This window comes from Chelon labrosus, assembly GCF_963514085.1.
Source record: "Chelon labrosus genome assembly, chromosome: 24".
NCBI classification, from domain to species: Eukaryota; Metazoa; Chordata; class Actinopteri; order Mugiliformes; family Mugilidae; genus Chelon; species Chelon labrosus.
In genome coordinates, this window is record NC_140357.1 from 11,012,644 (window position 1) to 11,036,711 (window position 24,068).

Below are 24,068 nucleotides of genomic sequence, written 5' to 3' on the forward strand. Positions count from 1 at the left end.
TTTTTGTCCCTTAAGTGGAGCTCAGCAGGAAACAATGAAAACACAAAGATACTGACTGGATCCGTGGAGCTCAGACTGCTGCAGCAGAAGATTAGTTTAAGATCAACTTTACAATCATTCATGAACAGAACAACACTGTAGAATTTGTCCTCCATCTTGTCGCATTGGAGTCAGATCATTAGGAGATTTCTTCACATACAGTATATCCAAAAAAGGTTCAAAAGGGCCTAGTTAGACCTCAGACTTTTCACCAGTCCCCTCGAACTCTTTTAATGCATAAAATAAAATAAGATAAAAAAAAAAAAAAAAAACTGAACTGGCCTCAGAGTCTCCAGTCTACAGTTTGGACTCTCCAGTCCAGTGCACAGCTGCTTCACTCCTGAATCCTGCAGGTTGTTGTTACTCAGGTCCAGTTCTGTCAGATTAGAGGACTGGCAGCTGAGAACTGAGGACAGAGCTTCACAGCTTCTCTCTGAGAGGTTACAGCTACTGAGTCTACAGAGTAAATAACAGATAAAGAGCTAGTCAGATTTCTTCAATTGAAAGATTGCTGTGTATATATTTATGACTAAAACTCTCTCTACTTACAGAGCTTGGTTGGAGGCTTTGACCACTGGCAGCAGTCTCAGAAGAGCTTCCTCTGAAGCAAAGTATTTCTTCAGGGCAAACTCCTCCAAATTATTTTCTGTTGACAGCAAGATAAAGACCAGAGCTGACCACTGAGCAGGAGACAATTTATCTGTTGAGAGTCGTCCTGATTTCAGGGACTGTTGGATCTCCTCCACTAGAGAACGATCATTCAGTTCATTTAGACAGTGGAACAGATTGATGCTTCTCTCTACAGACAGATTCTCATTGATCTTCTTCTTGATATAATAGACTGTGTCCTCACTAGTCTGTGAACTTTTTGCCTGCTTCATCAGGCCTCGTAGAAGAGTCTGATTGGTCTCCAGTGAAAGACCCAGGAGGAAGCGCAGGAACAAGTCCAGGTGTCCATTTGGACTCTGTAAGGCTTTGTTCACAGCACTCTGGTGGAGATGTGTTAGATTTGGTTTGTTAAACATTATATACGTCTGGGAAGTTGTTTGAGGTTCTTCCAGCAGATTGACAGCAGACTTGAAGAAGGTTCGTTGAACATGTAGAGCAGCCAGAAACTCCTGAACACTCAGATGGACGAAGCAGAACACCTTGTCCTGATACAGTCCTCTCTCCTCTTTAAAGATCTGTGTCAACACTCCTGAGTACACTGAGGCTGCTCTGATATCGATGCCACACTCTGTCAGGTCTGATTCATAGAAGATCAGGTTTCCTTTCTGCAGCTGATCAAAAGAGAGTTTTTCCAAAGACTTAATCATCTCCCTGGTCTCTGGACTCCAGTGTGGATCTGTCACAGATCCTCCATCATACTTGACATTCTTCACTTTGGTCTGAACCACCAGGAAGTGGATGTACATCTCAGTAAGGGTCTTGGGCAGCTCTCCTCTCTCTCTGGTTTTCAACACATCCTCCAGAACTGTAGCAGAGATCCAGCAGAAGACTGGGATGTGACACATGATGTGGAGGCTTCGTGATGTCTTGATGTGGGAGATGATCCTGCTGGCCTTCTTTTTTCTGAATCTCTTCCTGAAGTACTAGTAGGGGGTCAGTGAACCCTCTGACCTCTGTCACCATGTCAACACACTCAGGAGGGATCTGATTGGCTGCTGCAGGTCGTGTGGTTATCCAGAGGTGAGCAGAGGGAAGCAGTTTCCCCCTGATGAGGTTTGTCAGCAGCACATCCACTGAGGTGGACTCTGTAACATCAGTCAGGATCTCAGTGTTGTGGAAGTCCAAAGGAAGTCGACACTCATCCAGACCGTCAAAGATGAACACAACCTGGAACTCTTCAAACTTGCAGATTCCTGCTTCTTTGGTTTCAGTGAAGAAGTGATGAACAAGTTCCACCAAGCTGAACTTTCTCTCTTTCAACACATTCAGCTCTCTGAAAGTAAATGGGAATGTAAAGTGGAAGTCCTGGTTGGCTTTGTCTTCAGCCCAGTCCAGAGTGAACTTCTGTGTTAAGACTGTTTTCCCAATGCCAGCCACTCCCTTTGTCATCACTCTTCTGATTGGTTTATCTCTTCCAGGTGAGGCTTTAAAGATGTCTTCTGGTCTGGTGGTTGTTTCTGGTCTGTCTAGTTTCCTGGATGATGTTTCAATCTGTCTGACCTCATGTTCATCATTGACTTCTTCAGTCTCTCCCTCTGTGATGTAGAGCTCTGTGTAGATCTCATTCAGAAGTGTTGAGTATCCTGCTTTAGCAATCCCCTCAAACACACACTGGAACTTCTCCTTCAGAGTAGATTTAAGTTGATGTTGACAAGCTGCAGCTTTATGTCCTGAATGAACAAACAACAAATAAGATCAGCATTTAATTCCCTGAAAGAATGTGTGAATATATTATACCGTGCTCCATCTATTGAGACATTAGTAAATGCTTAATTTATTCATCAGGTTCAATGTTCAGAGAAATCCTCTTACTGCTCTGTAAATGATCAGCCAGCTCCTCCTGCTTCATTCTCCTCAGGAAGTTCAGTGTGATCTTCACAAATGCATCTCTGCTGCTCCTCCTCTGCTCTTCATCCTCACCCTCCAACACCTCCTCATCCTCCCTCTGACTCTCTAAGCATTCTGGGTAATCTGGACTCAGATCCCTCTGAATCTTCTTCAGCTCCTTCTTCACAAAAGTGACAATGTTGTCCTCCAGCAGCTGGAACAGAAAACTATATGAATGACAACCAGACTGAAATCATGGAGACAAACATCAGATCCATGTTGGACAGACTGACAGTCCACTGGTCTACAAAGAGCAGCATGGAGATGATGGAAAGTAGTTGTTGTCCATGTACAGACCTTAAATATGGAGTCCACTTGTGTTTGATGCTGATCAACAGACTGTCCACTGAGAACATTTGAACTCTGCTGCTCCACTCTGTGAATGAATCATCAACAATTAGTTCACATCATATCAGTCCACAGAGACCAACATGTTAATGTCCATCAGGGGCGGAGTGGGGCACTAAAATCCACCGGGAAAATTCTGACCGCACCGGCCCAATTTGCTCAATTTGTGATCCGCTGCATAAATCCTTCCAATCGGGACGACCGGGACTTGCCACTCCGCCCCTGATGTCCATGAAGTGATATCTGGATGTGAACAGTGAATCAGATGACTCCTTGTAGTCATAAAGGTTGATAGCTTTCTGATCCCACTCAGATTCAACAGCTTTCAGCTCTTAGCTTCTTGATGTTTGGTCACTAACTGTATTTACATCTGATTTCTGACCAACATCATTTCTGACATAACTTCTGGTTCCATTTGTCTCTTAAATGAATAATGTTCATGTTGATCTTATAACAGAGTCAGTCAGGTTCAGGTTATGGTGTCTTGTTATTCTCACAATATTCTGTTGGAGGTTTGAAAGAACATTTAATGGTCCCTTTTCCAGTTTAAACACACATGTAACTTACTTTTCAGCTGAACTTGATCCTGTTGCTGCTTGTGAAAAGATTATTTCAGCTTCTAGAGACATTGTTGGTTACAGTGATGTCACTCTGTTTCACATGCTTCACATCTCTCTATTGCCAGATAGTTGCGCTACAACACTGTTTAGCTTGACATGTGAACATAACTGTTAATCGTTGTATTGGTCTGAATCCAGCAACTCTGTGACCAGGCCCTGGTGATGGTGATCTACATAACTGTGTTGATTTCCTTCAACAGGTCTGGTCTCCTCACCCTGACCTTCAGGAAGCACCTTTAACTAACTCAGACCTTGTTCTTTTTGTAGATGTCTGTCGGTAGAAAGAATGTTGGTTTTGCTGTTCACTCTATGAAGTTCTCATTTCAGGCTCCTTCTTTCATCCTGTTCGGCGTAAGCGTCTGAGCTGGTAGCCCTCACAGGAGCCTGTAAACTTGTTGGAGGACAATCTGTTACCTCTATGCTTTTGGTGTTGTTCATGATTTTAGTGCACTTTGGAAATATAGGCATATTTTGAAATCAGATAGTAAACCTATTTTACACTCTGACAAAGTTGTAGCTTGCCTGGATGCCATTCTTCTACCAAAAGCTGTTGCTGTTTTTAAATGTACAGCTCACACTAATTAACTGATGATATTTCTAGGGGAAATGCAGCTAAAGCTGCAGCCCCTCAACCACCGTCTGCAGCTTCTTGTCCCATTCTTTTGTATGATAATGACTCTGTTCTTTCAACTCTCTCTGCTGTTCAGTCGTTTTCCTCTCCACAGGAAAAACTACTTTGGGTACAAAGACCATCTCTAGTCGAAAACAACTCCTTACGTGGCACTGTTGAACCTTGGCCTTTCTCTGCTTAGATGAATCTATAAATGTGGATGATGCTGTGTAGAAGCCAGAGACTGTCACTATTTCTCTTCCCTCAATAAAACCATAAAAGAAACAGAATGCATTCAGTCACTTTGTTTCTCACTAGAATCTCTTTCTATACTGAAGGAAGCTGAAGACTTAACTTTCCACAACAATGTTTATGGTACTGCTGATCCCACTGAGAATCAATGTTTCAGCTTTCACCAACTCTTCATGTTGCAGCAAACCTCTTTAAAATACCATTTATATGACTAGGATAGTGACAATTAACATGCTGTACATGTTTCCAAACCTCATCAAAAAATATTAACTTAATGACAACATACCTGTTTTAGTCAAATGTTGTTGGATCATCCATGGGAAGATGCTCTTACAACATGATACACAAACAGCTCTGAATGTGAATAAAGATGATGCAGAGATTTGAACATGGGCTGTTTCTACCTTAGGTTTGTTGGCACCCAGCAAAGGAGAAAGGAAAGCATTTTCTCTGCAACTTTCCACCACAATGTTTGGCTAGCTGTCAATGACTGTCACTGTTGTACTCTGTTCATGTGCCTGTCCCAATCAGTGTGAACCCATTTGCATTGATTTCAGTATGGTTGCAAATCACTACAATGCAATCTGAATGGAGTCCAGGAGGACTTGAACTAATAAAGATGGTGAACATGTTCCCAAACCTCACAACAAGACACAATTAAAAGATGGTAACATTTTCAACTTAGTCACAACTTACCTTCTGGAGTCAAATGTTACTGGATGTCCCATGGACCGGTCACTCTTCATAGACACACAGCTGGAATCAGGTTCAGGTTCAGGTTCAGGTTCAGGTTCAGGTGCAGGGTAGTCTGCTGTCTGATTTATCCTAACAGACAAAGGGGAGACCAAATTACTTGCAGCAGAATGTTTTGTAACATATCCATTTCTTAATTATTAAATTCTTATCAAGTGAGGATTTGTCATCACTGTGACAGGCTACAAAATACTTACAATAAGCTTCATCTGTGAGACAGATATCATTCACACAAACAACTCTGACAATGAAGATGCTGAACATGTTCCCAAACCTCACAACAAGACACAATTAAAGGATGGTAACATTTTCAGCTTAGTCACAACTTACCGTCTGGAGTCAAATGTTATTGGGTGTCCCATGGACCGGTCACTCTTCATAGACACACAGCTGGAATCAGGTTCAGGTTCAGGTTCAGGTTCAGGTGCAGGGTAGTCTGCTGTCTGATTTATCCTAACAGACAAAGGGGAGACCAAATTACTTGCAGCAGAATGTTTTGTAACACATCCATTTCTTAATTATTAAATTCTTATCAAGTGAGGATTTGTCATCACTGTGATAGGCTACAAAACACTTACAATAAGATTCATCTGTGAGACAGATATCATTCACACAAACGACTCTGACAATGAAGATGCTGAACATGTTCCCAAACCTCACAACAAGACACAATTAAAGGATGGTAACATTTTCAACTTAGTCACAACTTACCTTCTGGAGTCAAATGTTACTGGGTGTCCCATGGACCGGTCACTCTTCATAGACACATAACTGGGATCAGATTTGGGTCTGAGTCTGGGTTTATGTTTTGGTTTAGGTGCAGGTTCAGGGTGGTCTAGTGTCTGACGGATCCTGACAAAGAGGAGGCCAAATTACTATCAGCAGAATGTTTTGTGACACAATAAAGATGCTGAACATGTTCCCAAACCTCACAACAAGACACAATTAAACATTTTCAGCTTTGTCACAACTTACCTTCTGGAGTCAAATGTTAGTGGGTGTCCCATGGACCGGTCACTCTTCATAGACACACAGCTGGAATCAGGTTCAGGTTCAGGTTCAGGTGCAGGGTAGTCTGCTGTCTGATTTATCCTAACAGACAAAGGGGAGACCAAATTACTTGCAGCAGAATGTTTTGTAACACATCCATTTCTTAATTATTAAATTCTTATCAAGTGAGGATTTGTCATCACTGTGACAGGCTACAAAATACTTACAATAAGCTTCATCTGTGAGACAGATATCATTCCCACAAACAACTCTGACAATGAAGATGCTGAACATGTTCCCAAACCTCACAACAAGACACAATTAAAGGATGGTAACATTTTCAGCTTAGTCACAACTTACCGTCTGGAGTCAAATGTTACTGGGTGTCCCATGGACCGGTCACTCTTCATAGACACACAGCTGGAATCAGGTTCAGGTTCAGGTGCAGGTTCAGGTGCAGGGTAGTCTGCTGTCTGATTTATCCTAACAGACAAAGGGGAGACCAAATTACTTGCAGCAGAATGTTTTGTAACACATCCATTTCTTAATTATTAAATTCTTATCAAGTGAGGATTTGTCATCACTGTGCTAGGCTACAAAATACTTACAATAAGCTTCATCTGTGAGACAGATATCATTCACACAAACAACTCTGACAATGAAGATGCTGAACATGTTCCCAAACCTCACAACAAGACACAATTAAAGGATGGTAACATTTTCAGCTTAGTCACAACTTACCTTCTGGAGTCAAATGTTACTGGGTGTCCCATGGACCGGTCACTCTTCATAGACACATAACTGGGATCAGATTTGGGTCTGAGTCTGGGTTTATGTTTTGGTTTAGGTGCAGGTTCAGGGTGGTCTAGTGTCTGACGGATCCTGACAAAGAGGAGACCAAATTACTATCAGCAGAATGTTTTGTGACACATAAAGATGCTGAACATGTTCCCAAACCTCACAAGAAGACACAATTAAACATTTTCAGCTTTGTCACAACTTACCTTCTGGAGTCAAATGTTAGTGGGTGTCCCATGGACCGGTCACTCTTCATAGACACACAGCTGGAATCAGGTTCAGGTTCAGGTTCAGGTTCAGGTGCAGGGTAGTCTGCTGTCTGATTTATCCTAACAGACAAAGGGGAGACCAAATTACTTGCAGCAGAATGTTTTGTAACACATCCATTTCTTAATTATTAAATTCTTATCAAGTGAGGATTTGTCATCACTGTGACAGGCTACAAAATACTTACAATAAGCTTCATCTGTGAGACAGATATCATTCACACAAACTACTCTGAGAATGAAGATGCTGAACATGTTCCCAAACCTCACAACAAGACACAATTAAAGGATGGTAACATTTTCAACTTAGTCACAACTTACCGTCTGGAGTCAAATGTTACTGGATGTCCCATGGACCGCTCACTCTTTATAGACACACAGCTGAGATCAAGTTTAGGTTTAGGTGCAGGTTTAGGTGCAGGTTTAGGTGCAGGTTTAGGTTCAGGTTCAGGTTCAGGTACAGGTTCAGGTGCAGGGTAGTCTGGTGTCTGATTTATCCTAACAAAGAGGAGACCAACTTACTTGCAGCAGAACGTTTTGTAACACATCCATTTCTTAATTATTAAATTCTTATCAAGTGAGGATTTGTCATCACTGTGACAGGCTACAAAATACTTACAATAAGCTTCATCTGTGAGACAGATATCATTCCCACAAACAACTCTGACAATGAAGATGCTGAACATGTTCCCAAACCTCACAACAAGACACAATTAAAGGATGGTAACATTTTCAACTTAGTCACAACTTGCCTTCTGGAGTCAAATGTTATTGGGTGTCCCATGGACCGGTCACTCTTCATAGACACACAGCTGGAATCAGGTTCAGGTTTAGGTGCAGGTTTAGGTGCAGGTTTAGGTGCAGGTTTAGGTGCAGGTTTAGGTTCAGGTGCAGGGTAGTCTGCTGTCTGATTTATACTAACAGACAAAGGGGAGACCAAATTACTTGCAGCAGAATGTTTTGTAACACATCCATTTCTTAATTATTAAATTCTTATCAAGTGAGGATTTGTCATCACTGTGATAGGCTACAAAACACTTACAATAAGCTTCATCTGTGAGACAGATATCATTCACACAAACAACTCTGACAATGAAGATGCTGAACATGTTCCCAAACCTCACAACAAGACACAATTAAAGGATGGTAACATTTTCAACTTAGTCACAACTTACCTTCTGGAGTCAAATGTTACTGGATGTCCCATGGACCGGTCACTCTTTATAGACACACAGCTGAGATCAAGTTTAGGTTTAGGTGCAGGTTTAGGTGCAGGTTTAGGGTCAGGTGCAGGGTAGTCTGCTGTCTGATTTATCCTAACAAAGAGGAGACCAATTTACTATCAGCAGAATGTTTTGTAACACATCCATTTCTTAATTATTAAATTCTTATCAAGTGAGGATTTGTCATCACTGTGATAGGCTACAAAATACTTACAATAAGCTTCATCTGTAAGACAGATATCATTCACACAAACAACTCTGACAATGAAGATGCTGAACATGTTCAAAACTTCACTAAAAGACGGTAACATTTTCAACTTAGTCACAACTTACCTTCTGGAGTCAAATGCTATTGGAAGTATCATGGACCGGTCACTCTTCATAGACACACAGCTGGGCTCAGGTTTAGGTTTAGCTTCATAGCAGTCTGGTTTCTGATGGATACTGACAGACAAAGAGGAGACACCAGAGAGAGAGAAAGTCACTTTTAGTCTACAGCCACAGAAGCTGCGTGAGATGTGGAAAAATAGAAGATGAACTCATTGTCTGGGAAAACGTGACATTTTATTTCCAACATGATTGCTGCAAACAGTTGCTTTCAACACACACACACACACACACACACCTCAATAATGAAGGTGCAAAACTCATGGAGAAGAGTCATGGACAGTTAGATTTTTTCTTCTCACCTCTGATCTTTGCAGTTGTTTGTGAACTTCTCACGTAACTCACTCACAGTGGTTTTAGAGGGAGGGACTCCATCTTCTCTGTCCTCACACTGATCCATGCTGCTGGATTCACATCAGTTCACACACACACTTTCTACCTTCACCTGCAGAGGAAACAGAAATCATTCACCTGAACATCAAGTCCTTGATATAATTTCTGCTGTAAAAAATAAATAAATAAATAAATAAAAATTCAATGACACTGAATTTGACTGGAGATGTCCAGAATTCAACACAGCTAAAGAACATGTTTAAAACTTTCAATTTACTTTACAACACTTTACAGCTTTTATCTGATGTCAAAGGTGTGATAGTTTGTACTTTGATCGGTGTCCAGAATGTTAATCACTATTAATATCTAACAAATGTGCCCATCAACTGTAGTGAGAGAAAACAGAGCCTGATCAGTCTGAGAGAAAATGGATGTACTACATATATGATCTATGCATCTAAACGTATGTTTTAAAAGAACACATACGTATATTATTGTATTCATGAGAAAATGTGCTTTCATCACAACAACTTCCAAAAGCACATAAAACTTCTGAAGACAATTTCAACATAGACTATTTTAATAATTTGTGAATATATCAAACTATTGTTTTAAACCTCTTTTTAAACAACGGCTCCTTCACAGGCTGCTACAGGCAGTCGTCATAAAGTAGAGCTGCACATAAACAATGACTCTGTGTTCATTTAAATAGGCTACATGTTCATTAATGTAATATCAAGATCACAGGACTCATTTTAACTCAACTACGCCTAGAAGTATACATCACTGTGTTCATCTGATGACCGTTTCGATGGCAAATGATGTTGGAGGGTGTAAATTATTCTGAATTCCTGTTGCACTGATGTTAATGTATTTCTATAAAGCGATGAAAGTATGTGAATACTAATCTGACAAAATATCCAACCTCCTTCTATAACGCAGTCTCTGTGTCAGTCGTTTTATTTTGTGGATTTACACGTTTCTTCATCCCTAGAAAACATTGGGCTATAGGAGGACACGAGGTCCTATTTTAATAGATAAGCCATGTGTTGCTTTGTAAAACCTCTAAACTGCATAAAATTGAAACAGGATAACCTTCACACACCTGACAAAAATAACAATAATAAAATAAAATGAATGAGGGCGCCTGCCTGGACCGGTAGAATTTCTTGAAGACAGAGTCAGAGACTCCAGTCTCAAGGTGTGAATGGGGGTGAAACTTCTTGGGGACAAGTGTTAAGACGTCGTATCGTAGATTGATGGCAGATTATGTCTCAGTTCACCTCCCTTACTTAATGATGATGTTTATAAAGAAATAAAAAGTGAACATCTTCTACAAACATTACATAGCAGAAACAAACAGTAAAGTTACTGAAGATAAAATTAAAGCTTTAAACAAATCAAACTTACAGTTTATTCAACCAGTCCAAAGAGCTGAAGAAAGACTCTACTCCACACCTGGACACTAAACAGGTGAGCTCCTTCCTGGAACAAAGGTCAGTTCACCTGTGACAGAAACAGGACAGGAAGGAGGGATCTGTTCTTGATCCATTTAATTACTGTTCTTGACAGTTTGAAATAACTTTCTCGGATAGTTTCTATGTTGTAGGAAAACATGGTCTGCAGTGTTATATCTAAAAAAAAACGTTTATGACGCATGTCATTCATAAATATTCAGTGATTGACTCCAGAACATGCAGGTTATTGTTGGTATTTGGTGACCTCCTGTGGTGAAACAGTGAACTGCAAGAGAGTCAACATGACAGTCACTGACAGGAAGAGGACAGAGAGACACAGTGAGCTGAGAGCTGAAGACAAAGAACAGGATTTATTATCCGGACTGAACACAGTGAGTGTCTGCTCTGTCACTGATCTCTTCTACAGTATTAAATGAACAGATTGTAGTTTATAATGTGGACACTGTTGCATCTGATCAAACTATTATTTATATGAAGCAGTGGGACCTTGTAGATGAGGACAAATGTAAACATTCAGGCAAACAGCAAAACAAGACAACGATTAAATATCATGTCTTGCCCGAACGGTCAAAACATGACCAACACTCTGCAATCCAAAGATATTCAGTTTAAAATGAGAGAAACCAGAGTAACGAAGAAATGCACTATAAAAATGAAAGTAAGTAAAGTAAAATGAAAATAAGAGATACACTGTGAATATGTCCAGGTCAGGTCATGGTCAAGGTCATGGTATATCCAAGGCAACGGGACTTGTAGAGTTTCTGGAAGATGTTTTCCCACTCATCCAAGTAGCTTCTGGAGCCTCTGACTGATAATGGATCGTTAGAGCACCATTCATTAGATAAAGAAGACCCATGACAAATGGTCTCCCCTCAATGACAGGTAGGGACAAAGAGGACAAGGAGATACTTTATGATTCAGTGCAAAACTGAATTACACAGTAAAAATGACTAAACACACTAGCAACCAGAGATACACATAAAAAACAGAAATAACTTTGGGGATAAGGGAATCCAGTATATGGCCTTTGTTGTCAGGAGGCTCATTTACATGCTAAGAGTCCAAAGTTAGATCAGATTAGGTCAGATTCTGACTGATCTGGTGTTATTGAATTTAATGAAGCAAATTATCATTTTCCGCTGCTGTGTGATGCTGCAGGTGTTTATTAAATTCAATGGAGAGACTCAGACATACTGTGGTAACAAACTCGAAATCAGCCAGTTTATTAATATTTCTATAAAATCCAGAATTACACTGACACCTGAAAAACAGGCATAAATCTATATTAGCAAGCTTCAGATCCATGAGATATATTAAGATCTATATTTTGAAAGACATTTCAAAAGCTTATGCAATAGAAAGTACAGTGTATAATAAATAAGAGACGAAGCAGCTTAACCATATAACAACTCGCAATGATCCTTATGGAAAACCTAAAAGTGCCATTAATTGCTTTTATTTTCACATTAAAACATTGCCTTTAAGTTTTTCTGAAGGGTCCTGAGCTCTTAATTTAGTTTCGCAGATATTTTTTAAATAAAGTTTCTGTAACCCGTCAGTGAAGAGTAAAGTACACCAAAGCAATGTATAGATGAAAAGTGTCTGCTATTGTGACAATCTGACAAATTCAGTAATTTTTCTTTTTTTTTTAGTTGGAACATAATGATACTCAATCAGCAATGAGAAATAACAGAAACGACTACTGATGCTGGTTGATTAATGTGTCTAAATAATTCAGGAGAGGGACTGATCTTTACTTGTTGGTGCTATTAGAATAGTTTGTGCAGCTCTGTTGAGAGTCTTAAATCTCTTCATTCCACCTCCCAGTAACATGGTCCAGTCAGAGTCTCTCTACACACAAGCTGCTGCTGATTCAATCTCTCTGGGTCATCTGGACTCATCCTCTCTCAGCTCACATCATCCTGTTCACCCTCAACTTTACCAAGACCACCAGCTGTAGACAGAAGAAGAAAAACAGGAAGATAAGTTAGTGTTTACAGAGAATCACTTCATCAGCAGCTACGAATATTCACAGTTCATAGGATTCTTGAGGTTGCGACTACAGTATGTTGAACATTCAAGCACAGTCTGTATAGTTCCTTTTACTATTAAATATACTTTACGACTACTACTACGTTAATTACACCACACACCAAGAAAAATTCCCTGTGTGTGCGAACATATGCACATAGAAATAAATCACATTCTTAATTTTGGAGCAGCTGTGGAGCTCAGCCAGCTTCCTTTCAGCTCTCATGTTAACATGTTGGGGCTGGAAGCTCACAGACCACAAATAATGATGGTTCTGTGATTTACAGGCTTCAGTCAGACTGATTTCAGAGCTGTGACAAAGATGAAACTGATCAATTGTTTAGTTTTGATGTGAGAGAACAAAGAGTCTGAGATCAGATTTGATGACTGAGGACCACTGCCTCTACTCATCTAGAAAGGCTGTCAACTGGAATCCAGATTTATTTCCTGAAAACATGAACACGACAAGTTTCAGGATGATCTGATTGGCTGACTATTGTCTCTGTCTTTCTGTCCAGTCCTGAAGTTGGTCACCATTCTCCTCTGACAGCGTCACAGAGTAAAACAGCTGCAGGTTTACAGGAAACACTGGATATATGCTATGATACTAAACTGTGTTTAGTACAATACTGCTGAAAGAAGCATGGACTACTGACCTCAGAGTATCCAATCTACAGTATGAACTCTCCTTAAAATGAGACAACTGCTTCACTCCTGAATCCTGGAGCTGGTTTTGACTCAGGTCCAGATGTTTCAGATGGGAGGGGTTGGACTTCAGAGCTGAGACCAGAGAATCACAGCTGATCTCTGACAAACTGCAATAACATAATCTGAATAAATAAAAAAATATGTCAGTTCTATTTTTCACTTTCTACTTTAAGTTAAAAAAAAGACATAATGAGACAGGAGGACTAAACATGAAAATACATTTCATTATTGATTCATCTGTCATTTATATTTACAATAGTTTCACTAGTTATCAAACCAAATCCAAATCAAATATAGTGTAAAGTGTCCATCAGAGTTTTCAGAGGACAAGGTTTTCTGACCAGCGCTCTTCAATCCAAAAATCCAAAGATATTCAATTTAAAATGAGAGAAACCAGAGAAAAGAAGAAACCCATTAGAAACTGGAAGAAGAAACTGTTTGACACTGCTCCCTGATCAATGACTTCAACAATGAATCAACTGTCTGAACTGATGCTGTTGGATTTTCTGTTGATTGAAGAATTGATTGATCAGATTCACATTTCATCAGCAGTAAAATGAAATGGTGGCATCTTGGATTTAAATATTTCACTTTCTAAAACATCACATGACTTCAAGTGTTGGAACAAACAGATACTGAATATTTGTTTATGTCTCTTAGTGTAAAAACTGTTTGAGTTAGAGCTGAAACAATAAGTTGATTAGTTGATGAGTCCATGGATAAAAGATCAAGAACCATAGTGATGATGGTTTGAGTCATTGATCAAACAGAAACAGAAAATTCACTGTCAAGATTTTATGTTTTCTAACACAGTAAACTGAATTTGGGGATGTCAGCCTGAACTCTGAGAAAGTGGGATAAACATGTTTTACTATTTCTGACATTTTATAGACTGAATGTTTAGAACAACTTAGACAACTTTATCAATAAAATCAACAAATGATTAGTTGCTGCCCAAGTTTTAGTTTTAAAAGACATGAGTTGAAGCTGAAGGTGAAAATATAATGTGTTCAGAGTGAATGATCCAGTAGAAGATGCCACAGTCAATGGACTAAACCACAGAAGAAGAAAACAGACTTTACCATGACGATCCTCAGTGCGGATCAGTAGAATATCAGCCTGATGTCTGTAGATTAGTGTCAACACAACTTTCACGTATTAATCTAAGCACAAAAATAGAACATGATGTCTGACCTCAGAGTCTCCAGTCTACAGTCTGGACTCTCCAGAAAACCACACAAATGCTTCACTCCTGAATCCTGCAGGTTGTTGATACTAAGTTCCAGATATTTCAGATGGGAGGGGTTGGACTTCAGAGCTGAGACCAGATAATCACAGCTCATCTTTGACAAACTGCAGCCATTCAATCTGAATAAGGAATAAAAGATGTTAGTTCAGAAAACAAAGTTCCATCTTGAAATCATTCAGTGTTTCGCTGAAGACGGTTCAGAAGGTACAAGTTTAGAAAATAGAAACTCTAAACATCTGAACCAACAGAAAAGTCAATTAATAGGTAGAGATGGATGAGTTGGGTGGTGTGCACACACATATACACAACAGGAAACACAAAAGATTAAAAAAGATTAAATTGTGGCAACAGGGAATAAGGTCCATTGCTGGGGGCCCTGTCCCAGAGGGGTGCAGTGGGGTTATTTTCATTTATTCGAAAAACGGGGGGGGGGGGGGGGGTCTGGGGTCTGGGCTGCCCTCCAAACCTGACAGCTATTTAGAAGATAAGGTGACATCTTTAAACTGTTTTTTGACCAATGCTTTTCAATCCAAACATACTGACTTCACCATGAAGATCCTCAGTGTGGATCAGTAGAACATCAGCCTGATGTCTGTAGATTAGTGTCAACACAACTGTCACATCATATTAATCTGATCATATTAAACATGATGTCTGACCTCAGAGTCTCCAGTCTACAGTCTGGACTCTTCAGAAAACCACACAAATATTTAATTCCTGGATCCTGCAGCTTGTTGTAACTCAGATCCAGATGTTTCAGATGGAAGGGGTTGGACTTCAGAGCTGAGACCAGAGAATCACAGCTGATCTCTGACAAAATGCAGCACCTCAATCTGAATAAATGATAAAAATGTTAGTTTAGAAAACAAAGTTTGAAATCATTCAGTGGTTCAGAGCTGAAGAAGGTTCAGAAAGTACAAGTTTAGAAAATAAAAACTCCTGAACCAACAGGAAGCTTCAATCAGATGTTTCAGATGGAAGGGGTTGGACTTCAGAATTGAGACCAGATAATAACAGCTGACCTCTGACAACCTGCAATAACTCAATCTGAATAAAGAATAAGGTGTGTTCAGGTTTTAAATGCACAACTGAAATATGTCCTAATTATTGTGGATCACTGACACTAACATGAAGCTTCAGCAGTCTGACACTGCGGCACTAATCAATTTGTTGTCGAACAAAGTTCTCTCTTTGAGTTTCTGTCCCTTAACTGGAGCTCAGCAAGAAACGATGAAAACACAAAGATACTGACTGGATCTGTGGAGCTCAGACTGCTGCAGCAGAAGATTAGTTTAAGATCAACCTTACAATCATTCATTCACAGAACAACACTGTAGAGTTTTATCCTCCATCTTGTCACTTTGGAGTCAGATTATTAGGAGATTTCTTCACAGACAATATGGACAGAAATAATTATTACTGACTAAAATAACTCTTTTAATGTACACATGAAAACTGGAGTTGATCCGATTTGTGATCAGGCTCATGACTGATGAGACACCTGCTGATATTAAAGAACATGATGCTCCTTCATTTAACTGTTTGTCATCTCTTTTCTAACTTTCAGTCATGTGTAATGGAAAATTCTCACTCACTGCTTAACGTGACGATACTATGGACTGTGTTGACATGTAACGTAAGCTCTGTGACTCTTAACAAATATTCAGTTTGAGGATGTGAGACCCTCATATAGGACCCTCATGTCTACCATGTAGCCTTGTTAATCTGTGATCAAATCTAAATGTACCGTGCCTATTCATAAATAAAACAGGAGGCTGAAGTAGATAGAAATCTTCACTAATAAGTTTGGCTATAAAACAAAAAAAAAAAGTATTCTTTGCGTTCTTCACTCGTTTGCCACCTGCATTGCATTGTGCTCTATTCGTCACTGTAAGCCTATCTATAGATGAGAAATAAATAAAGACCTGAAGTGTTCTGACTTTGTGTCCTTTCAACAAGAATTTCCACCAAATCTGACCTGATAAAAAAAAGGATCTTATACGTCCACACGCCTACTAATAATCAAAAATAAAATAAGATAAAAAATAAAACTAAAAAAAACACTGAACTGACCTCAGAGTCTCCAGTCTACAGTTTGGACTCTTCAGTCCAGTGCACAGCTTCTCCACTCCTGAATCCTGCAGGTTGTTGTTACTCAAGTCCAGTTTTGTCAGATTAGAGGACTGGCAGCTGAGAACTGAGGACAGGGCTTCACAGCTTCTTTTTGAGAGTTTACAGTCACTCAGTCTACAGAGGAAAATAACAGATAAAGAACTAGTCAGACTTTTATTGTCCTCAACTGAAAGACTGCTGTGTATCTATTAATGACTAAAACTCTCTCCACTTACAGAGCTTTGTTGGAGGCTTTGACCACTGGCAGCAGCCTCAGAAGAGCTTCCTCTGAAGCAAAGTATTTCTTCAGGTCAAATTCGTCCAGATTATTTTCTGTTGTCAATAAGATGAAGACCAGAGCTGACCACTGAGCAGGAGACAGTTTATCAGTGGAAAGAGGTCCTGATTTCAGGGACTGTTGGATCTCCTCCACTAGAGAACGATCATTCAGTTCATTCAGACAGTGGAACAGATTGATGCTTTTCTCTACAGACAGATTCTCGCTGATCTTCTTCTTGATGTAATGGACTGTGTCCTCTCTCGTCTGTGAGCTTTTTGTCCGCTTCATCAGGCCTCGTAGAAGAGTCTGATTAGTCTCCAGTGCAAGACCCAGGAGGAAGCGGAGGAACAAGTCCAAGTGTCCATTTGGACTCTGTAAGGCCTTGTTCACAGCACTCTGGTGGAGGTGTGGTAGATTAGATTTGTTAAACATTATAGACGTCTGGGAAGTTGTTTGAGGTTCTTCCAGCAGATTGACAGCAGACTTGATGAAGGTCCGGTGAACATGTAGAGCAGCCAGAAACTCCTGAACACTCAGATGGACGAAGCAGAACACCTTTTCCTGGTACAGTCCTCTCTCCTCTTTAAAGATCTGTGCCAACACTCCTGAGTACACTGAGGCTGCTCTGATATCGATGCCACACTCTGTCAGGTCTGATTCATAGAAGATCAGGTTTCCTTTCTGCAGCTGATCAAAAGCCAGTTTTCCCAGAGACTTAATCATCTTCCTGGTCTCTGGACTCCAGTGTGGATCTGTCTCAGATCCTCCATCATAATTGACCTTCTTCTCTTTGGTCTGAACCACCAGGAAGTAGATGTACATCTCAGTCAGGGTCTTGGGCAGCTCTCCTCTCTCTCTGGTTTTCAACACATCCTCCAGAACTGTAGCAGAGATCCAGCAGAAGACTGGGATGTTACACATGATGTGGAGGCTTCGTGATGTCTTGATGTGGGAGATGATCCTGCTGGCCTGCTCCTCATCTCTGAATCTCTTCCTGAAGTACTCCTCCTTCTGGGGGTCAGTGAACCCTCTGACCTCAGTCACCATGTCAACACACTCAGGAGGGATCTGATTGGCTGCTGCAGGTCGTGTGGTTATCCAGAGGTGAGCAGAGGGAAGCAGTTTCCCCCTGATGAGGTTTGTCAGCAGCACATCCACTGAGGTGGACTCTGTAACATCAGTCAGGGTCTCAGTGTTGTGGAAGTCCAGAGGAAGTCGACACTCATCCAGACCATCAAAGATGAACACAACCTGGAACTCTTCAAAGCTGCAGATTCCTGCTTCTTTGGTTTCACTGAAGAAGTGATGAACAAGTTCCACCAAGCTGAACTTTCTCTCTTTCAACACATTCAACTCTCTGAAAGTGAATGGAAATGTGAACTGGATGTCCTGGTTGGCTTTATCTTCAGCCCAGTCCAGAGTGAACTTCTGTGTTAAGACTGTTTTCCCAATGCCAGCCACTCCCTTTGTCATCACTCTTCTGATTGGTTTATCTCTTCCAGGTGAGGCTTTAAAGATGTCTTCTGGTCTGATGGTTGTTTCTGGTCTGTGTAGTTTCCTGGATGATGCTTCAATCTGTCTGACCTCATGTTCATCATTGACCTCTGCAGTCTCTCCATCTGTGATGTAGAGCTCTGTGTAGATCTCATTCGGAAGAGTTGAGTTTCCTGCTTTAGCAATCCCCTCAAACACACACTGGAACTTCTCCTTCAGAGTAGATTTAAGTTTACGTTGACAAACTGGAGCATAATGTTCTGAAGAAACAAACAAGAAATAAAATATATGACTAAATTACACAGTAAATATTCTAATATTTCATTCCACTAAAGAATAAGTGATTAAACATATCTTGCATCTCTTGAGACATTAGTAAATGTTTAATTAATTCATCAGGTTCAATGTTCAGAGAAATCCTCTTACTGCTCTGCAGACGATCAGCCAGCTTCTCCTGCTTCATTCTCCTCAGGAAGTTCAGTGTGATCTTCACAAATGCATCTCTGCTGCTCCTCCTCTGCTCTTCATCCTCACCCTCCCTCTGACTGTCTAAGCATTCTGGGTAATCTGGACTCAGATCCCTCTGAATCTTCTTCAGCTCGTTCTTCACAAAAGTGACAATCTTGTCCTCCAGCAGCTGGAACAGAAAACTATATGAATGACAACCAGACTGAAATCATGGAGACAAACATCAGATCCATGTTGGACAGACTGACAGTCCACTGGTCTACAAAGAGCAGCATGGAGATGATGGAAAGTAGTTGTTGTCCATGTACAGACCTTAAATATGGAGTCCAGGTGTGTTTGATGCTGATGAACAGACTGACCACTGAAAACTTCTGAGCTCTGCTGCTTCACTCTGGATAGAAACAGAAACAACAGTGAGTTAAAGATTGTTCTGTGGTGATCGTCCTGATCAGAACAAACTCTACTGTGACATTTATAAAGAGGTGAAACAAGTGATTCATTCTAAATCTGATGACTGAGGATCACAGAAAGTCCACATTTCAATTACACATGTTAGCACATAAGAACTGATGTAAATATTGTTTTTTAAAACCCATCTCTCAGATCTTTTGTTAACAACGTCTCTTTAACAACTGAGGTCTTCATCTTTCAGACAGAAAATGTTTTTCATCTGTTTCCAAACAACTGCACCAGTATCACTTCATCATGGGGACAAAATGACAGCAGCCTGAACAGTTTCCTTTTATTTTTAAATATCAGACACGGAAGACCAGTTGTTTATATCTTACTTCTTTACAGCTGAGGATTCTTTTCTTTTCAAGTCAAAGTAATGATCCTTTGACCGATCACTCCTCATAGACGCACAGCTGGGTTCAAGTCCAGGTCCAGCAGAGTCTGGTCTGCACTTCTGCTTTGTTCTTCAACACAACACACAAAGATTTGAGTGATAATAATAAAGGAGCAGTGATTTGAGAGTTGAGCTCTGACATGTCGAAGAATCATGGACAGTTAGAGATGTTCATCTCACCTCCGATCTTTGGTCTGGTTCTCATGCTTCCCACTCAGAGTGGTTTTAGAGGGAGGGACTCCCTCCTCTCTGTCCTCACACTGATCCATGCTGCTGGATTCACATCAGCTCACACACACTTTCTACCTTCATCTGCAGAGGAAACACAAATCATTCACCTGAACATCAACTGAAAATCATCCATCACATGATTTCAGCTGCTCCTCCAGTCACTAGTTCTTATTCTCTGTTTCATATCAGTGTCAGTGAATGCAGTCAGACAGCAGAGACAGAGACTCTATCAGCTGTTGTTCTTCTACCACCAGTCCACAAGTATCAACTTTGCAACTAGTAGATCAGAAACAGTAAAGTTATTGAAGACAAAGTTAAAGTCTGAAACAAACCAAACTCACAGTTCATTCAAATAGTCCAAAACTCTGTCAAAATTAAAATTCAGCTTTTACCTTAACAATGAATTCCAAATAATACTTAATGTTTTTATACCGATGTCAACATGTATATTTATTAAGGCCGCATTTAGTGGCTCAGACAGCAGGAGATCAGCGGCTCCTCTCCACCTCCTCCACAGACTGATTCAGGAAAATCTACCTCCAGTCATCAGAAAGTGGAGCTACACAGAAACAAGCACTCTATGTTCACCTGCTGATCATCAACTAACTCTACAGCTGATCTTATCCACGGACTCTGATCACAAACATCAACACAATATGGCAGATATTCAGAGTTTAAAGGTTGACTCCTTCGTCCCAACTTCTAATGTTCAGCTGTGACTCAGTTAACGTGAAATATCAAACAGATTTCTGCTGGAGCTGCTGACCTCAAACACCTCAAACTTTTATTATGATAATTTGTTTCTGGTTGAAAGGTTAATGTACTGTAATCCTAAATATTATTGTCATTGCAAATTACAGCCACTTTAATTTATAGATCAAGTTTAGGCTTTAAACAGTCAAATCACTGAAGACAAAGTGAAAGTCTGAAACAAACCAACCTCACAGTTTATTCCAACAGTCCAAAGAGGTGAATAACAAGACGCCACTCAAGACACTTGCACCTGCGTTACAGGCAGGACAAGTAGGAGGAGCTTGACAGGAGCAGCAGTCTAGTTCATTTAACAACATTCAAGTTCCTGAACAATAGCTCAGAAAAGTAATGCTTCCTTAAGGTGTTCTTTTCCCATTTATTCTTCCACTTCCTCATTCAACTTCCTCAAAAACTGTGAATCACACTGACTCTAAAAATATATGTCTGACTGAGTTAGGATTGATGATGGTGAACACATAAAAACAGGAACATATGAATGAAATGAAAAGAGGCCATCTTGTTATCTCATCTAGGTTTACAGTGAAGCCTGATATTACAGTTTGAACTAATAGATCTAAATCACCTCATAATTAAAATAAACACAGACTACTGCACTAAAATATAAAATGTTTATAATGAATGAATCGATGTCAAAACGTGTCCTTGTGTAAACAAATCTTTCTACTCTCTGTGTAGAAAGAGAGGTTTGTTTTACCTTCAGCGTCTTGTCCTTCAGCAGTGTGTCTTATCTCTTCGCTATGAAAATATGTTGTCAGACAAATTACTTTATGGTGTCACTTTAAGACATTAAACATTCTTATGACTCTGACTCAAACTCATTCAGTCCTCTAACAGCCTGTTATATGACCACACACCCTTCTAGTCTTTCGTAGAGCTTTTCAGTCTTTCCTCTGAGTGTTAGACAGCAGCCATTTCTGAAACTCACAGTCTCATGGTCATTTTATAGTACATTAGACTGGACACTTCTGAAAAATGAAAATAAGAATTTGCTGAGTCCTATTCAAAAGACAAGATGAGAATACTTGAACACCTGCCAGTTTGTGCACAAATACTCTCTGTCAGTGAACATAGTTATAACAGAATGTCCTGTGACATTATGGGTCTCAAAGGAATAATTTGGGTTCTTCAGGAAGGGTATTACCTAGAGTAGATGGTGGTGAGCACCAGACTCCACTGGGTCGTTCTACCTCCCTGCTCCGAACATAAAACAGAATCACAAAGAGGACAGCATGAGCAGCAGTGCAACATCAGGACGTGTGTCTTCTGTCAATGTTTTAAGCTGACAAAACAGAGATACAGTGTTCGGTCATAAATAAAATAACAAATGAGCAGCACAGTTTGGAAAATCACAGCTGCATATGGACGCTGAAACTAAAACTAAGAAGTACTTTAATGGAGTATGGAGTACTTTGTGCAATTTACACTTAAAAGTAGAACATCATCTTTCATCTTCTATACCCTCTTGGTCCTGTTGAGGGTCGCGGGGGTCTGCTGGAGCCTATCCCAGCTGTCATCGGGCGAGGTTGTGTGTTCATCTCCAGGTCAGACAGTGACTTGAAGGAAGTCCTCCTCACCCAGAGGAAGAATGGCCCTCACCACCTGAGTCATTTCAGAGTTTTTTGGGTGGGGCTCTACAGTTCATACAGTGATACACAATGAAAACATCCTTTACAAGGTACCTCCACTTTAGAAGATGTTCTTCACTGTACAGTTTTATATTTGGATGCTTTTAGTGTTGTTTCTATGTGCAGTTGTTCATCAGGATTTCTTTCTGACATCTTGATCTTTCTCAGCTTGAATGTTCCCCTCAGAACGTCTGGTCCAGGTTCTTCTCTGCGTTGTCGGCAGCGCTGTCATCCATCGGTGTGTTTCCCCCACCTGCAGCAAACACACATCAGTTTATTGAGAACTGTTCCTGACAGTAAATAAATACAAATACACACATTTTTGTTGTTCCAGGCTCGTCTACTTTTGATTTTTTATCATAAACTAAGTGTCTTTCAGCTGCAAACAGCTGGTCAGACAACAAAAAGCTGAGGTTACCATGAAGAATTGGATGCCTCTGACACTGTTGTGCAGCTTGCTGAGCTGAGGAGACCAACACATGATGCCTAACGCTCGGAACAACCAGGAGATTTAACCAGCAGCCCCATCTGAAACAGAAGGATTACACAAGTGACAGATATATCAAACTTTAGCTCAAGCTGAAAGTTAGCATTCAGTTCCTTCATCTTCAAAAGCCATCAACCGTATCTGAGCACAGCCACCAACACACCTGCAGTTAGTATGGACACAGGCTGTTTTCTCTCCTACAGATGGGACACACCAAACTGGGCTTGGACACTTCCAGCGTCCTGGTCAGTCACAGCTTGGCTCTGAGTCCCAGAAGCAGCAGAGAGAGCATCTGTCAGGTGGGATAACTTCTAAGATCTGTCTCTCCATGAGTCCATTCTGAAATGAATCTGGAACAGAGATGAGGACATGCACGAGGGTCAAATGGAGTCAACATGTTTGTATGAATCCTGAATCCCTGCAGGATTTACCTTGACGTCTCTGACCTCTCCCTCTTCTCTGAGCAGGATTTCAGGAGTAACATGGTCGTGCTGAGGGCTTGGTCCTGGTGGAGACTCACTGCATCACTGACTGTTTTCCTCCACGTGGTTTTCCTGAACATCCTGTCTCAACATTTACAAATTCAACAAGATGACTGTACAGGGTTTGAGAACATTTGCAGTTCTCGTCTTGGCTTGGCTGTATGGACATGTTAACATTTCTTCACATTGCTGTGATAACTAACGTTTTTCAAAATAGTGAATAAATCAGTGTAAAGTAGTGTTTACCTGGACCGTGCTCAACTATTACTGTTAATTCATACTCAAATGAGTTTAATTTTGGATGAAGCAGGTGCAAAGCTACAAAATATTTCTTCTTAACTTTAGCAAAACAACACAAGCTCCTCCGCTATTAGCTTGAAAGCTAACAGGTAAACACGAACAGGTAGTCAGGGCAATTTGCTGAGAACCTTAACACGGAATATTACTGTACCTGGAAATAACTCTTCATGTCTGTTAAAATGATTTTATTTCCTCTTCATGGAGCCGCAAATTATCTAACTTTAGGACCAACAACATGTTAGCTTGAGACCGAAGTTACCTTGCTAGCTTAACATCAATCAGGCTAATTAACCGACACCTGTTGGCTACTTCCGGTTAAGGTGAAAT

General features: G+C 40.3%; 2 pseudogenes across 2 annotated transcripts; both read right to left on the reverse strand.

Moving 5' to 3' along the window:
* Positions 1-327: 327 nt before the first annotated feature.
* Positions 328-9,217, reverse strand: LOC311509553 (NLR family CARD domain-containing protein 3-like; annotated as a pseudogene). The gene is made up of 13 exons: positions 9,192-9,217; positions 8,789-8,899; positions 8,408-8,548; positions 7,985-8,149; positions 7,554-7,730; positions 7,173-7,232; positions 6,910-7,050; positions 6,529-6,588; positions 6,154-6,213; positions 5,890-6,030; positions 5,509-5,568; positions 5,122-5,181; positions 328-2,395 (listed from the first exon to the last, which is right to left on the reverse strand). The product of its transcript is annotated as an NLR family CARD domain-containing protein 3-like (transcript).
* A 3,343-nt stretch (positions 9,218-12,560) lies between these two features.
* LOC311509554 (protein NLRC3-like) lies at positions 12,561-20,047 on the reverse strand (annotated as a pseudogene). Its single transcript has 10 exons — positions 20,023-20,047; positions 19,860-19,912; positions 19,308-19,496; positions 18,954-19,164; positions 16,990-18,787; positions 16,723-16,888; positions 16,389-16,393; positions 15,301-15,474; positions 14,575-14,760; positions 12,561-12,607 (listed from the first exon to the last, which is right to left on the reverse strand). The product of its transcript is annotated as a protein NLRC3-like (transcript).
* Positions 20,048-24,068: the final 4,021 nt, after the last annotated feature.